At 45.9% G+C, this 16,620-nt stretch overlaps 1 protein-coding gene across 4 annotated transcripts in view; it reads left to right on the forward strand.

The window, feature by feature from the left end:
• TLL2 (tolloid like 2) overlaps positions 1–16,620 on the forward strand; it is a 90,758-nt gene that overhangs the window by 17,108 nt on the left and 57,030 nt on the right. The gene's annotated exons all lie outside the window — the stretch shown is intronic.

A 16,620-nucleotide genomic window follows, 5' to 3' on the forward strand; every position in this document is an offset into this window, starting at 1 on the left:
TGTGAAGGCCTGGGATGAGTATCTCTGACTGATGCTTTGTTTTTGGGACAAAGCTGGAAAGGGAGGGATGGGCATACTCAAATAGAAGTCCATCCACTGCCTCAGAAGGGCTGCTTCTGCTCTCTGAGCCAGCCACGTCCACTGATGCTGCAGTCATGAGCACTTTATTCTGGCTTAAAGCTGGGCTGCTGCTGAGGAAGACAGTCTTTCTGTCTTCCATCTTCCTTCTCCCAGTATCAGTGAGCCGTGGGAAATGAGCACAGAGGGACTGATCTGGTTGGGAACAAACTGGTTTTTACTAAGAACCGAGTCTTTTTTTACTGTGTTGCTTTCCAGTCATGTGAAGGCTTGTGGTAGCACAGGAGAGACCATAGGAACAAGTGATTGGAAAGGAAGAAGAGAAGCAGAGCTAAACCCAGCTGCCTCTGGGAGTATAATCAACAATTCTGCAAGGTGCATACCATCTACAGTGAGATGATATTTCTGTTATGCATGTGCTTGTCTCATCCTGCTTGCTTGTCTGGACAGTTGTCTGTAGTTAGTCTTCCCTGAGAGACCCTCCAGTTTCCATGAAGTTGTAGGAGATTTCACGTATTGACAATCAAATGTGACTGGAAAGCACTGAGTCAGCAGTTTATGGAGGTGTGAAAGGTAAACTGTATTTACATATGCATGAAACATGAGCCTTATTGAATATCATCTTCTGCTGGATGCCTGAGGGAATGGAGCTCAGACTGGTCTCTCTCCCTGGCCTTCCCTGGAAGATGAAGGTTTAACAATGCCTCCTTCAAATTACTGAACACTGTGTTTTTTTGCTGGCTCTTCACATATTCTGTGATGTGATACAGTGCTGAATGCTGTGAAGGGTCTTTAAATGGCAAACAGCTTCCACCTGACATCCTCCTATCTTAAGAGCATTTGATTCCAGTCTGGACCTGGATCTACTAGCAATTATATTTTTTATGAATTCCACCATCTTGCCTTTGGAGATGGCAGTGTGTTGATTTTTCTTCTATACCCAATCTCCAGTGTACTGATTTCTGTTCATGAGAAGACTTATATGTTCTCCTGTTATATCCCCAAAAGCAAAGAAGACTGTGATGGAGAGCCTTGATACATTCCTAGTGCTTTCTGAGGGCAGCCTTCCATTACTGTAGCCTCACACTTGCATGTGCTCCAGGCTTCCTGCAGAGTTCAGGGCATGAAATAACTTCTGAAATTTGGACCCACGGGAAGAGGCTGAACTGGAGAGGACCCTGCACTAATGGTGGAGGAAGCAGAGGTGGCTGCTGTCAGCATGCTGAATTGCACAGCATTTCCATTCATTCCAGCTGTTTAACGGGATTACATGAAGAGTGGCTTCTGCCTGCAGACATTTAGTGCCTATGGAAATCTGCAGCTGTCTGAGTCGGTTATGTGTAAATCCAATGTCTCCCCTTTATGCACAGGAATTTATGAATGACGGAAACCGTGTGAATCAATTGCATGAGTAATTTTTCATGTGCTTCACCCGATGTCAGATTTGAGGGAGATTTTTAGTTAACTGTGTCTCTGGTCCCTGACAACTTCCCCAAAGAGGGAGGAGATGCTGCGGGATGGCCACTAGGTGTAGGAGTAGGATAGCTTTGGTGAGTGTGGATCCCCTTGCCTTGGGCAGGGGGAGACAGCCCCGTGTGCAAGACAATGTGGAACTGAATGCTCTCATCTTTCACTTGGTCCTACTGCTCTTTCTGAGGTATCTCTGTTTTGTGAAGTGGCAAGGAGTAGAAACCCTTCAACCTCAAGAGAGGGAAGGAAACCTCAGCACCCTGGTGCTGGGCAGCAGCAGATGGTCTAATGGTGGAGCATGGGATGGGGAGCTGGGACATCCAGCTCTATCCTGGATTCTGTGACCAAAAAAAGATTGCTTCACTTCTTCAGAACAGGCTGAGGACCATATCTTTGGATGACTCTTTGGGACACCTTTTTGGTGCCTGCTCCAGCAAGCTCTGTCTGAAGAGATGAGGTGGGTTTTACTGTGCAAGGCTGGTTCCAGTAAGCACAAACTCTGCACTGCACTTCCCTGGGGTGCAGGGAAGCCAATGTTGACAAGGAAAATAGTGGCATCTGTGTACTTTCCCTTTGAATTTTTAAATCCTTCTAATAGCCTCCCCTGCATTTCCAAATAGAGATATTTATTGTCTGCTTCCCTGACTAGATCTGCCTCTTGGAGTGAAGGCCTTACTGACAGTCCTCCCATCTACAAACCATTAATTTGGGTGTGGTCCAGCTCTGATATGGCAAGTAACCTGTTGCCAGGCTGGAGCTAAGCAGGAAGCCACTGTGGGTACTTTAAAAGTGAGATTTTAACTTCAGGTGGCACAGCAAAATGTGGAAACATGAAATTATAGCTTATATGGAGCCACAGAGCTTCATTTATACTTTGAGGAGTTCCGGCAGTTACAGCCTGGTGGCCAATGGAAATATCTGGATAAGGGCTGAGCAAAAAGCATGGCTGTCCTATGAGTAAGTAACTTTTCTGTAACAAGGAGCAGGTGGTTGTACTGCCTGGCTTGATAAAAGGGTGATGAAACACAGCAACAGATTGCCCAGGGAGCTGGTAGATGCCTCATCCCTGGAAGCATTCAAGGTCAGGTTGTGGTCCATAAAGTGTGTTGCTGCAGTGGCATGATCCCAGGAGGAGGCAGCATTTGGACCAGTCAGCAGCATCCAGCTGCAGAAGGGATTGGGGAAGCCCAGGCAGACTTGGGAACAAAGGAGCTGTTGCTCCAAGATGAAACTTTTCTCTGTGAAAGTCAGACAATCTCCCTATTTATTTGCAAGTGGCATTTGGTCACAGCCCTTTGGCAACATATGGAAACTGTTTAAATTAACTGTATGAGCCGTACGTGAAACAGATGCATATTCTTGAGCAGGCTTTTATCGTTGATGTTTGAGCGAGTGGAGGGTGCAGCTGGCTCACTTGGGAAGTGGGAGCATGTCCTCACCCAGATGTATTTAAGTGCTTGAAGCGAAACAGGCAACCAGCACGTTAAAGGATGTATCGATAAAGACCAACTTCTCATGTGCACCTACTACATAAATAAGAGGAATGGAGGTAATGACACTTAACTTCTCACTGCTTTCCTGGCTGCTCACTGCTGGTGCAGGATGAGTCATGTCAAAAGAAGACTGGGTCTGTGACTTTCATGCCAGTGTCTTTCATGTGTATGCTGGCATATCGACATCCTACTTTAACGCTCTGAGGTGTGATCAGAGCACGATTCTGCACAATTCTGAGAAATCTTAGTGAACAGAGCATAATGAGATCTTGTTGAAGAGAACTGTGATTACTGTGACTTTTGGGTGTGAATCTTGAGAGGAATTTTGTATGGGGAGAAATTGCACCCAAAACTGATGCTTCTATAACGACCTGTGACAGCCTCTGAAGTTTGAAGCCCTAGAGCTCTGTACACTGGGAGGATTGTGTTGCTAGATGGTCACTGTAGTGTATGTGGCTGGGACAATAAAAAATGGCCTTGAATATTGAGAACATTGGCTTTATACATGCCAACTGCAATGGAATAGACCAGGGTAGGAGTCACTGAGAATGCAGTGATCATTGATGTTTGGGTGACTGAGTTTAGCTGATGTGGGACAGTAACACTGAAAGTCAAGAACAGAACATTTATGGCAGTGGTATTCAGAAAAGGATGAGGAAGCAGTGAAGGCAGAGTGTTGGGAGCAGGTAGGGCTGGCAGGAAAAGAAGAGGTTTTAGGACATCAGAAAGAACTACCTGAAGGAATCACAGAATGTGCTGGGTTGGAAGGGACCCACAAGAATCATTGAGTCCAATGCTTAGCCCTGCACAGGACCATCCCCAAAAGTCACACCATGGCAGAACACAAATCTCTCCTATGAGGGCAGCAGTGTGATTTTGTGTGCTGCACAGGGATGTCTGCACAGAGCAGTATTCAGGGAGGGGTGTGCTGCTGCTGGACTTGTAATCTCACCATTGTGAAGCAGACTTGAAGAGTGCTGGCTGGAGCAGGCAGGCTGGCTTGATCCTCTGCCATGTGTCTAGCAGTGCAAATCCAGAGAGGTATTTGAACAGGCTGCTGGCAAGCCTTGTGAGCCATAGAAGGGGAAGCAAGAGGTCCTGTTTAGTCTTTATAAATGTTGAGACAATCGCTTTTTTCAGGTTTTCTTATAGGACTTTAAAACAGACAGGGAATTACCAGAGGGGCATGTGGTGTTTTAGGGGCTCCGGAACCAAGTGTCTCTTTGAACCAAGTGTCCTTTCAGCAGCCTGTGCTCTGGGCTGTGTTGTGCTGAGCTACCAGCACAGTACCCATCTAGGGCATCACTGTATCTTGCAGGACTGTCCCCTTCTGAGAAAGCCACCTCTTTGAATTACATGACAGTAGAGAGCAGGTTTCAGTGACTGAGGTAAGTTACTTGGTAAATGCCTGTTTCTGGGCAAGACGGTGATCTGGGGAGTTTCCCTGAGGTGCATATACAGATGTGAGTGCCCTTGCTCAGACACTGATGGGCTGAGCCCTTCTCAGGCTTGAGGACAGCAGCAGCCACCTGGTGAGCACAAACAGCCCTTGCGTGGCGGGGATTCCCATCGCTGTAGCATCAAAGGCTTCAGATGTCACACCAGTGCATTTTCAAACTGAAAAGTGAACCAAACAGCTGTTTCTGATGACAAATACTGGTACTTTGGCTTATGGATGAACCTGTGTGAAACATATCTTGAGATTTGTTTTGACCTCTCCTTAATTTCTTCTTTGTTTGTTTGTTTGTTTGTTTTGTTTTGCTTGTTTCAGTCATATGTTTCTTTGCTGATAGTGAGACTCACCTGGAAGCATCCTTGTCGCAGGTGTTACTCTAGCAATGTTTTATGTACTGCAGGGGGTGGAGCACTTCATTTTGCAAGGTTATTTTTAACTCCTAAATATTTGTGGTGAGGCCAATCTAAGATGGTGGCTGGATTCTTTGCAAAGAAGGGCTGTGCTTCGCTAGCAGGGTGAGTGATTTCCACTTCTCCTGCTCTAGGTGCCTCTGTAATTTTCCATGTGTAGTATCTCCCTCTGCAGTGTTTGTAAAGTTTGGTTTTTATAAAGAAGAGGGAGAAAGGAGATAAAATCTGATGGTCTCCTTTTGTTTTGTTTTTGGTTGTTGGTTTGGTTTGGTTTTGGGTTTTTTTTTGTTGGGAGGGGAAAAATACATTTTTGTATTTTACCCCTTATTAACATAACATGAATGCCATGTTTCAAACTGTATCACAGCTCAGCATTTGCCTGGGACAGTTCTCTCCAAATCTGGAATTGCCTACTGCTTTGCTGTGTTATGCTGTGAGATGCACTCACCCATTTCTTCTGCTATCAGTCACCTCTTGCTTTTCCTTGATGCTGTGATTTTGCAGCTTGTGAGGGTCCCAGTCCTGTGGGTTGCTGAACCCCTCATTCCCTGGAGTGAGCTGTGGTCCTTGCTGGTTTGCAGAGCAGGAATGTGGCATTTGCCTTGCTCCTGATATCTCATGCAAAGATGGCTTTTTTCGTTTGTTCTGCTGGGACACCTGTGCCTGGATTGAGACATGAATTCCACTGTAAGCTGGGGGTGCCTTTGGTTACATCCCATGCCCCCACCATGCCGTCAGTGCTGCAGCCACTCTGGCTACTAATCTCATTCTCATCTCTTCATTGTTGTGTTTTTGGCAATCCAAATTCCCCACCCAGGCCTGAGAATTTAACATCAGCACATTTGCATGACTGATCGGATTTGTCTCGCTTCTATGACGACATTGTTTCTATGGAAAATTAATGGATTCTCACGTTGTATTTTTAATGGCTGAAACCACCTCTCTGCCCACCCTCCCATACCCGAGCTTTCAGAGGGGAAGTCTGTAAACAGCTCAAATTAGCTATCCTCCATAAATAACTCCCATTTTTTTCCTGCCTGCTGTCCATTTCTTTTTTCTCTTCCAACAGTGCTGCAACACTCCTCTCCTGGTGTTGGTGGAAGAAGAACAATGAGTAAAATGAGCCTATGTTTGCTTTCCTTGTCTGGCCCTTGAATAGATGTGATCTATCATGAACTCTCCCCTTTCATCCAGGACCATGTGGTTTTAAATTGTCAGCCTGCCTTAAAGTTTACTCCAAGCAGGCCTGGGTTGCTGTCTTCCTTTTTTGAGGATGCAGCTCAGTTAATGGCTCTGCTTCTTGTTCATTTTTGCCATGAGCCAATTTCTTCTGTGGGTGGGCAGGTGGCAGTGAATCTGCTGCCTATTTGGAGTCACCCATTCCTCTACTTCAGTGCTTGGGGTGAGAACAGTGAAGTTTTGAAACCTAGTGTGTCTGGCCACCTGAAGGAAAAGCATCTCTCCCCAAATGATGCAATTAAATAAGCAGTAATGGTTCACTTTGCATTGTTAGCATGGCCAGTGAAACATCCCGAGTGGGGGGACAGGGCTTAGCCACCGAACCGTTCCACAGGAAGTTAGAGTTAGAACAGTTTTAGTCTTAAATTTTCTTCTGTCATCTCTAAGGTTATATTTCTCAGCTTACTTTTGAGGAATAAATCCAGGGCAAGTCCCATGGTATGGGAATTACCTGAGGAGGAGGTCTGACCTGGATGTCTCCTCTCAGAAGACTGAAGCTGGTGACCATAAAGCTCACAAAGTCTTATGGGACAGCTGCTGAAGGGTGTGCAATATTTTAGGTCAAGGTCTTCTAATTCATGGTATCAAAATCAGTAGTGTTGAACAAGAACCTGAATGCCTGAGACAGTTCCTGTGCCTGTCCTTCAGTTGATGATGGGGTAAGAAGGTGATCCCTAACCACCCTCATCCTTAAATGGTTGACTGCTGAAAATCAGGGCCTGGCTTCCCCACAAAGCAAAGGGGAAGGTCTTTTGAAAAGAACTTGTTCCATTGCTGCACTGCTGGTTTCCCTTATTTTCCTGCCTATCCCAGTCTTGGCCTGTGCACTGTGGGTGTGCTTCCTGCTAAAGATCCTGCTTTCAGCCCCACAAGCCCAAGGTGGGGTGCTGTCTCTTGCTGAGAGTAGGTGAAGTTATTTGGGACCTCAACTGAGCTTTGTATTCCTACCTTCTGGTTTTAGGCCCAGGTACCTGGAGTACCAAACCAGCCTGGTATCTCAGCCTGGAGGTGGTGTTTGCCAGTGGAATAGGCTTTACCTTAATGTTTTGGTAATTGAGATGCACTACTACAAATGGCAGGCAGGAAACTATAGAAAAGTGACTGCTTAGTTATTTAGGACAAAAACATTTTCAGTTTTTTAAGCAAAAATGATGAAAGTAGAGAAACTAAGTGGTTGCTTTGAATTTTCATGGTGGGGGGAAGAAAGGGGGGCAAGAGAGAATCTGCTCTGTGCTGGCAGAGACTGGGCTGAAGCAATGGACTGTGCAAAGTGTTACTTTCTGGATGCGATTGTTGCTCAGGGCTTTGGATTATATTAGCGTGGAAAAAATGCCTCCAAGGGAAGGGGTACAAATCACAGCTGGGCCAATAGGGAGGGAAAGAGGACTATAAAACAGGAAATCAATTTAATACTCAGTGGGTGTTTGCATCGTGCTCACCCTTCCTTCAAATTGCCAAAGGAAAGATTAATTAAAGTTATATTGAGCAGCAAAAATGATGGAGGGGGTGAGATGGGGCTTGTGTGGTTCAGCTTTCTCCATAATTAATTGACAAAGGCATTCTTGGATTTCATTACCCAGAACCTTGCTGTCTCCTGCTCTTAAAGGGCAGCTGAAGCAATGCTGGATTTCTAAGTCAGCATTGCTGCCTTGCAGGTTGAGCTAACTAGGGTCACTTCATAGGCACTTGGGGAAGAGGCTTCCTCTGTCAGATGGTGCCACTCTGCTATTTATGGGTCCTATCATTTCAGATCAGACACAAAATACTTTCATCTGCTTATGGTTTTGTTTCCTGTTTCCCACTTCTGTTAAGGTTGAGAGCTGTATGCACTGCAAGGTGGAGGTGTTGGTGAGGGTGCTGGTGCCTAGGTCTCTTCTCTGCCTGCTGCCTTTATTTAATCAGAGTAACTTTTGAGCAGGATGTGATAGAAGCTGTTGGAGGCCAGGGCTTGTCTGGGCCGCTTGCTAACTGTCAAAAAGGGAGAGAATTGTACGTGGCTTCACTTTCCCTGTATCGTGATCCAGCTGCCATCTGTGTCCTTTCTGTACTTTTCGTGAAAAGCTGCACCTGATCAGTGCTATCTTTGTGAGAGGCTTTTCCTGCTTGCATCAGCTGCTTTGCTGGGCTGTTGTGTAGTACTTTCCCTCTCTGGGTTAGACTTTGGAGACAGCAGGGATTTGTCTTTGTGATGGAGTTTCAGAAGCCAAGTCCCATAAGCTGAGATGCAGCGCAACCTGCCAGGGTCTACCTATCTGTGACTTCTTCCCAAAATTTCCCTTGAAGACCTTTATTTGGTTTGATGCTGGAGCTTCCCTTAAACCTGGCTGAATATGAAGCTTTCTGTTCTTGTCCTTCTGAAAAGGAGCTGTGGCAGTCCTCTCTGATGCTGTTGAAATAAGCAGGGCAAGAGGAATTCTCTACATACTGTACTATCACAAGAGAAAGGTTTTGCTGTCTGCTCAGTGGTCCAAGGTCTGGCAGTCCTGGAAGTTTGTTTCCTCTGTTGATTTCCATAATAGATGGCTGAATATGCTCACTAGGCAGGACGGGGACATGTAGAACAGGCTGAAGTTTTGGATTAACTGGATGCAGCAGTTCCAGTCTTTATTGGCAGTGTGAGCACCATTGCCATGCCCAACTTCTGTTTGTCATTCGCTGTTGCTCTGATGGCTTGATAGCACCTGGCTGTGGGATACTGCAGAAAACAACCTTTTTGTCTAAAAAATATGTCTCTTGATGCAAGGCCAGTACTAGGTGTTCCTACAATCAGTTGTAATCCATTGGAACAAGAAGGAGAGAAAGTGATTGCAACTTAGTGCAAATGGTGGTTTGACACTTCTTAAACCAGCTAGGACAGAAGAAACAACAGCTGAGTTGGTTAAATCACATGAAGTTTGCAAATCAAGAGTTCATGTTTTGGTTTGGTTTCAGCAAGGGCATCTTGCCAGCTGACTTAAAGAGAGATACCATGTCTATTCCGATTCACTGTTGGCTTTTCTTCTGCGTGGCTCTGAACTTTGTGTAACTTGGAGAACAAACAGACTTATGAACACTAACCCTCTTTAAAAGCAATTTCCCAGTAGTCTCTTCTACAAGCTAGGAAGGTATCAGCTCATGTGTGTAGGTAGCTAAAGACACAGTATATGTGTTTACTCATCATCCCTGGATGCTCTAAAGAGTGATTGTGGCTTCACAGTCCACTAGCGAAGTGCAGTAAAAGAGTTGTTTTTTCTAGCCTACCTTATGTGCAGACTGTTTCCTCAAACACTAAGCAATTGCAAATGGAGAGAAGTCCATGCAAGAATGAGATGATGGGAGGGGATGGTGAATTCACCACCTGGCCGTGGTGAATTGGACAGGAATCAGGAAGGATACCTGTGTCCTTCAGGCAGCAGGAAGGGGCCAAGGTTGCCCGGTCAGGGCAGCTGAGTGAGTTGCAGAGTTTGGTTTCACTTGCAGAGGAGTGAGGTCTCCAAGTGAATTTAACTGCCTGTGGGATGTCTTTGTGGATGTCTATCTGTCTTGAGGGGTAGAGATCAAGCTACATGAATTTGTGTGTCCATGATAGCTTCTTCCTAAAGTCTGTTTTCTGCTTACATGTAAAATGTGGCCAAGAGGCTCTGTGCAGACTGCATACTGCTTTCAGGGAGAAAAATTCAGAGATGCACAACCAGATCCCTATCTCATCTCAGCATTGCCATGGAACATACACTGTCACCTAGAGCAGAAAAGAGAGAGCAAAAGTATTATGAAGCTCACACACCTCAATTTACTTCCCATGGAAGCAGGAGGGGTTAAACCAGTCCCTTGGGTTTTAGCACACCACATTACGGGGGAGCAGCTTCCTTAAACCTCTAAGGTGGTCTGAAGTATTGGGCAGCAGACATCCATCCCCTTGCAGCGCTCTCTTATGAAGGTGCAGGTGTTTAACCATTTCAGAACCCATAGAGGGAGCTGCTTTGCTGCCTGTGGCATGGATTTCCAGGACTGTTTACATATGCCCTCCTGCATTGCTCATCCTACCAGGAATGGGTTCATAGATCATCGGACTGAAGGACTGCCACGTCAAAGTGGAAAAGATGAAGACCTTGAGTGAGGAAGTAACCAGCAGCAGGAGAGTTATGAATTTTCAAATGAAAATATCTTTCTCCTAACCTAATTATGGCAAGCATTATTGCTCGGTTTCTGGTTAAAATAACATGGTATTCAGCCCAGGAAGGCCTACACATTGTGTAGGCTCATGTGTATGTTTACAGTTTTGGACAAACTCAAGCCCAAAGCATTTCTTCGTTCCTGCATTGTCACCTTCCAGGAAAGGAAATGCGTTGAACATGAATCAGAATTTCTGGCCTAATTCAGTCTCCTGCAGATCACTTCCCAAGGAAGGGTGCTGTGGGAGCACTACACATGATAATTTAGGGAGTTTAGGTTTCTGCAGAAGTCTAAACAGGTATTTGAACTCTAATTCCCAAGAAATTTTGATGTTTTTAAGTATTTGTTGTCATTTAGAAGTAGACCATCTTCATAGACATTCCTACACAAACTGAGACTAATTTCTGAAGCAAAATGTGCTCCCTGGACAGGGGAACTTCCCACTGAAAACTGAATCACCAAGTCCCTATTGCCAGGTATCCCCACTGATGCCAGACACCAGCTCTAGTTTGAAACACCCTTGCTGACTGGAGGGGTTTGCTGCCAGAGCTTCAAGGCAGCTTATCCCCAAAGCTGTCCAGTGGGAAACTTCTGATCATTCCTACTGAGGGGAAACCAACTGATTCGGATAAAAAGGAAATGGCTGAATGTGGCAGTCCTGATGCTTTTCTTTCACTTATTGCTACCACTTGTTTCCCATCTTCCTTTGGCTTGAGCATGCAGTGCTCAGGACTTGGCTCTATTTCCAAAGTGTTGGTCTGGGCTTTTTTCTCTCTCTTCTTGCACTGGTTTCTGACTTATTTTGAGGCTTTGTTTTCCCCTCTGACATAGTTGTTACTTTCCCTTGGGGAATGTGTTGAATTTTTTTCTTTAAGGTATAAATCTTAGCATACTTCAGAACACTGTTCTGCTGGTTTCTGTGCCAGCAGGCAGTTCAGCAACAGACCTGTCTTCCTGGGAGGAAAGAAATATGGAGGTTCTGGGAACTTTGATCTGTTGATTTATTTTCTTATTGTTCAACTGCAGAGTGTGGCCAGCCCTGAAAATTAAATCACACAGCACTCAGACCTGTCTGGTTGGGAAGCATCAGAAAATAGTAAAAAATAACCTGGTGTGGTTTTGCCAGCACATGAATAGTCATATTGCTGTTTGCCAGGAGGTGGCATGTGTTACTGTGTCCACATACGACCAGCACTCCTTGCCAGTAGCTCATGTTGCTCAGGTGGGAGGGACGTTGTTTTTCCCTTGTGCTGTTTGGATATGGCACAGTCAATTCTAGAACAAAAGGAACTAACTGGTGTCCTAGGATCTTTTCATAATGTAGATGATGGAGAGCAGAGATCTGGGTGGGGATAGACATTGTGCCTTACAAATACATGCGAGACTGATCTCACAGGTGGGTTCAGAGCACATCCTTCAATTGCACTGTGAGACCCAAAAAGATAGTGTGGCTCATCACTTGGGTGACACAGCCGAGTCTGAGGCAGGCAGGCTCTGTTGGTTACCTGGTAGTGGCATCTGTTGATGCTTACAGAACTGGAGATGTCAAGGTTAATAATGCAAACACTTCTTCCTTGTGTACTTTTGCATTGGGTTTCTGTGGCCAGGTTTTGGTAGCAGGGGGGCTCCAGGGGTGGCTTCTATGACAAGCTGCCAGAAGCTTTGCCCATATCTGGTAGAGCCAATGCCAGCTGGCTCCAGAACGGACCTGCTGCTGGCCAAGGCCGAGCCAATCAGGAATGACAGTAACACCTCTGTGATAACATACTTAAGAAAGGGAAAAAAGTTATTGTGCAGATGAAAATTGCAGCCAGAGAAGAGCAGAGTGAGAACATGTGAACAACAACGTAGACACCAAGGTCAGTGGAGAAGGAGGGGGAGGGGATGCTCCAGACCCTGGAGCTGAGGTTCCCCTGCAGCCCACGGTGCAGACTGTGGCGGAGCAGCTGTGCCCCTGCAGCCCATGGAGGACCATCGGGGTGCAGAGATTCACCTGCAGCCCGTGGAGGAGTACACACCAGAGCAGGTGGATGCCCAAAGGAGGCTGTGACCCTGTGGGAGGCTCATGCTGGAGCAGGGACCTGCTGACCTATGGAGAGAGGAGCCAGAAACCTGGCAGGACTTGTGGCCATGTGGGGGACCCCTGCTGGAGCAGTCTGTGCCTGAATGCACCCCATGGAAAGGCACCCACATTGCAGCAGTTTGTGAAGAATTGTTGCCCATGGGATGGACTCACATTAGAGAAGTTTGTGAAGGACTTTCTCCCGTGGGAGGGACCCCATGCTGGAGCAGGGGAAGGACTCCTCTCTCTGAGCAGCAGCAAAAACAATCTGTGATGAACTGACCGTAACTCCCATTCCCCTTCTCCCTTTGCTGCTGGGGGGGGGAGGAGGTAGAACTTGGGAAAGAGGGAGGGCTTGGGGGAAGTTGTTTTCAAGATTTTACTTCTCATTATTGTGCTCTGATTTTTGTCAGTAAGAAATTTAATTAATATTCTCAATTCGAGTCTGTTTTGCCCGTGACAGTAATCAGTGAGTGTTCTCTCCTGGTCCTCATCTCAACCCATGAACCCTTTGTTATATTTTTTGTCTTTGTCCAGTTGCAGAGGGGAGTGAGGGAGCAGCTTTGGTGGGTGCCTGATGTCCAGCCAGGGTCAACCCACTACAGTCTGTACTGGTACAAGTAGTCATGAGGTACCTCTGCTTGGGGACCCAGGTATCATCTACATACAGAGGTTGTGAACACAAGTGAAAACTGAATTTAAGTTGTGAGTACTGACGAAACAATTCTGAAGCATCTACTTAGGTTCACATTGCTCTTTGTTTTCCATGCCTATTGCTGTACTGCACTGTGGGACACCTGCTCAGCAAGAGCAGCATAACTGTGTTAGAGCTGTATTAGAAGAACTGAAAGGAAGTCTGTCAGTGTGAGCTGTGCCAGCCAGCTGCAAATTCAGACAAGGTCCTTGAGCTGGTCACTTACACAACTTAGTGTGGCCGTACAGAAAGAGGACCCCTTTGGCTCAGGGTGGAAGACATAGTCTTCAATCCAGGTTCAGATCCCATTCGGCACCTAAAACCTGCCATTTCTTAATGAAAGCTTCAGTAAGTGAAAGAGTCTGTGTTTGAGGTGGAGTGGGATGGAGGGAGCTTTCCTGGCAGGCAGGTATACCTGTTTCCAAGACCTCTCTTTCTAGTCAGTCTCTGTCACATCTGGTCCTGATGGGTGCTACAGAGAAAATTGCAGGGGTCTTCCATAGCATGCAGAGGGTGACTGCTTTGTTGATCCCTGTCATCAGGGGAAATCTGTAGCCTACACTCATGCTGGAATAGGGGCTTCCTGGCAAGAGATCATGGCAGGCAAATGGATGAAAATTTTGCTCCAGCTTGGTGGCTGGAATAGGAGAAGGGAATTGTTTGGGGGTGTTGGGGGGGGAGGAACAGATTGGAGGTGATTTGCAGGGAAGAGCAGTGAAGTTTTTAGAAAGAAGAAAGTGTGTGCTGTCACATTGCTGGGGACTCCCCAGAATGTTACTGTAGAAGATGAGAACTGTGAAGACATTGGTGGTTTTGGGCCCTATGTGGGGGGAGCACCTGGAGAAACTGTTGAGCTTGTCCTCTGCCCAGAAGGAGGTGTTCTTCCCAGTGCCATCTGCCATACTCTCCTGGCGTCATGGAACCTCTGTGCTCAGCACACAATTCAGACATCAGCATGTGGACTGTTTTCCTGGGGGAGAAATGTGCTGAAAACACAGTCAGCTTGCCAGGCTGCTTTTTTCATTTGGGTGCAGAATTTGTTTGCCAAACACAGTCATCTTTCCCCTTTGCCCTAGCAGACAAACACTGTCCAATTGCATATCCTGGGAGGTGGTGAAGTTAAGCATTCAGGTGGTTGGTGCAGGTTACCAGTCTAGCATAGAATCAAACTCTCTCATATTGATTCCATAAACCTCAGTAAGAGCTGCTCTATTCTTACTATCCAGAGCTATTAAAGCATCTTCTCAAAGAAAAGCTGGCATGCTATTGCACTGTCTTAAGAGTTTGCACCTGGGTGTACACTGCAGAGCTCTGCCAAGAGAAACACTGGTTTCCAAGCTTGTTAGCCTGCTGTTTGGAGATTTAAATTTTTTTGTTTGGTTGGTTTTTGTTTTTTCTTTTTGGAAATCCTCCCACATTAAATTAAAAAGGAGATCTTGGTAAAGGAAATCAGAAGGGAAGATTTGAGATGCTTCATTTGCCAGCAGTCTCTGAACTTGTGACCTTTTAAAATAAAGTACTTGTGCTTTCCTGTGGGACAGCTCCATCGGGATGGAGGAAGGCTTTCAGGCTTGTGTCTTTAGGAAGGGGCCTTTGACAGCATAGGAGAAGTTGCAGCGCAGCATTCTCAGCCGGGACTTCCAGTATGGAAAGTTGTTCAGCTGGTTGGGGACTGTGATAAATCATGGTTCCCCTGGAGCACGCTGGGACTGCAGAGAGCTGGAAATAAATGCTAGGGAAATTCAGCTTTTGTAGTGGGCTATCTTTCAGGATGATGTATGGCTTTGTAACAGAAAGAGATTCCTTTGCTAGGGCTGGGAGAAAACTGCTGCCTTCCATTGGAAGGAAAACATAACAATTCTGCTGATGTAAATCCACGCTGCAGGCTTGCCCTGAAAGATGTGCTTTGGCATGGGCTGCCTTGGCCTGAGAAACAGACTGTGGTACTGATGGAAAAGAGCCACAGAGAGCCCAGGGTAGTGGCAATAGTTTGGGGCTGAAATGGAATGGTAGGTTTGACAGGAGGGTAGGGAATGGGGGTGGTAGTTGGCCAGTATAGTAATGACTTACCAAGGGTGGCTGGAGAGGGAATTGGATGGCATGGGGTGCCATTTGCATCTCTGCCTCTTGACTGCCACATTGTCCTGAGCAAGTAATTTCTCTGGATGGATAAAATGTCTTCTCTTCAAATTGGAGCCTATGTCACTGCTTTTCTCCACTGACCATTCCCAATCAGCTTGGGATGTTTGGCTGTGCTCGTAGACTTGTTACCTGATGGAGATCTGACAGTGTTTTAAATTCTATGCTCTGCGTGAGGGCTTGGATTGCCCAGAAGTTGAGGAGAGCCTGAGTTCTGTGTTCGTGTAGCAAACAGAGGTTCTCCCCTAGTTATAACTGATGTTAGTCTGTGTATAGGTTTGTCTACACTAACTGTGTCCTCTCCTGGAGCTGGGTTTTGGTAGCACTGTTAAGGAGACCCAGCCAAAGAGCTGGAGCCAGCCTCTTCTTCGGCTGTCTCACATCCCCCTACTGTGGCCAGGTTGCTGGGAGACAGCTTTGTCCTGGGAAAGGGAGAAGCAGCAGAGTCACCCTCTGCTCATGCCAGGACTCTGCTGCTTGTAGTAGGCAACAGGCAAAGAATTCTTGCCATGCCCACATCCCAGATCAGTGACATTGGCAAATGTTGTGCTGACTGAGGTGCTGAGATGCAGAATAGAGGAAGCAAGTGCCACATCAGAACCAGCACCATGTTGTGTCAGAGAAAACTCTGAGTTAACTTTTCATTATTCAGTTGCCACTGAATACCAGAAATCTGATTGCAGGTTTCTGATATTCAGGCAAAGGTCTGTATTCCATTTGGTCTTGGCAATAAAGTGAGATGATCAGCAAAATACATTGGTTTCTTAGGCCTAACGTGCTTTGATCAGTGATGTTGGTAGTGTAGCAGTGGGATTTTTTTCCCCCTCAAGTAACATAAATGTTTTTGTCTTAACAAGAGAAAAAAAAAGCAATTTCATCAAATCTGGTCACTGTTGCAGACAGTGACTTGGTGTTATTCCTTGTCTGAGTTCCATTGAACTGTATCATCTGTTAATTTGCTCTGATTTTTCTTATTTTTCATCAGCCTATACAAACTTCTTTTCTGAGTTTCAACAACTCTCTTTGTAATCTGTTTGTTATCTCTCAAAGATCTGTTTTGCTTGCTCAACTGCCTCATTGCCTGTGTTTATTTTGTTCAAATTCCCAAAACGGTAACTATACACTGTGCAGCATCAACTCGGTCAGGATATTCCAGGGATATAATTTTTTCCACTCAAATGATTTCTAGTCTGTTTCTCTGAGCTATGAATGTCAAGTTATCAGCTTGTTTACCTTATTTTCCTGACTTCTGGCTGAAATTCAAATATTTTTACAAAATTAAAAACTCTGCAAGTTTAAATATGGGTAACTAATCCACAGGGGTGTTTTTCCACTGAAGTGGAAATGGTGGGCTGGCTCTCAGCTTGGATTGAGACCAATGCAGTGTGTCTGGGTGCTAACTGCGTGTGTGGGGTCCTGAAGGCTGT

The sequence above is a fragment of the Manacus candei genome, unplaced genomic scaffold (genome assembly GCF_025592945.1).
Source record: "Manacus candei isolate 608988 ecotype Guabito, Panama unplaced genomic scaffold, ASM2559294v1 h1tg000050l, whole genome shotgun sequence".
In the NCBI taxonomy this organism is placed as follows: domain Eukaryota; kingdom Metazoa; phylum Chordata; class Aves; order Passeriformes; family Pipridae; genus Manacus; species Manacus candei.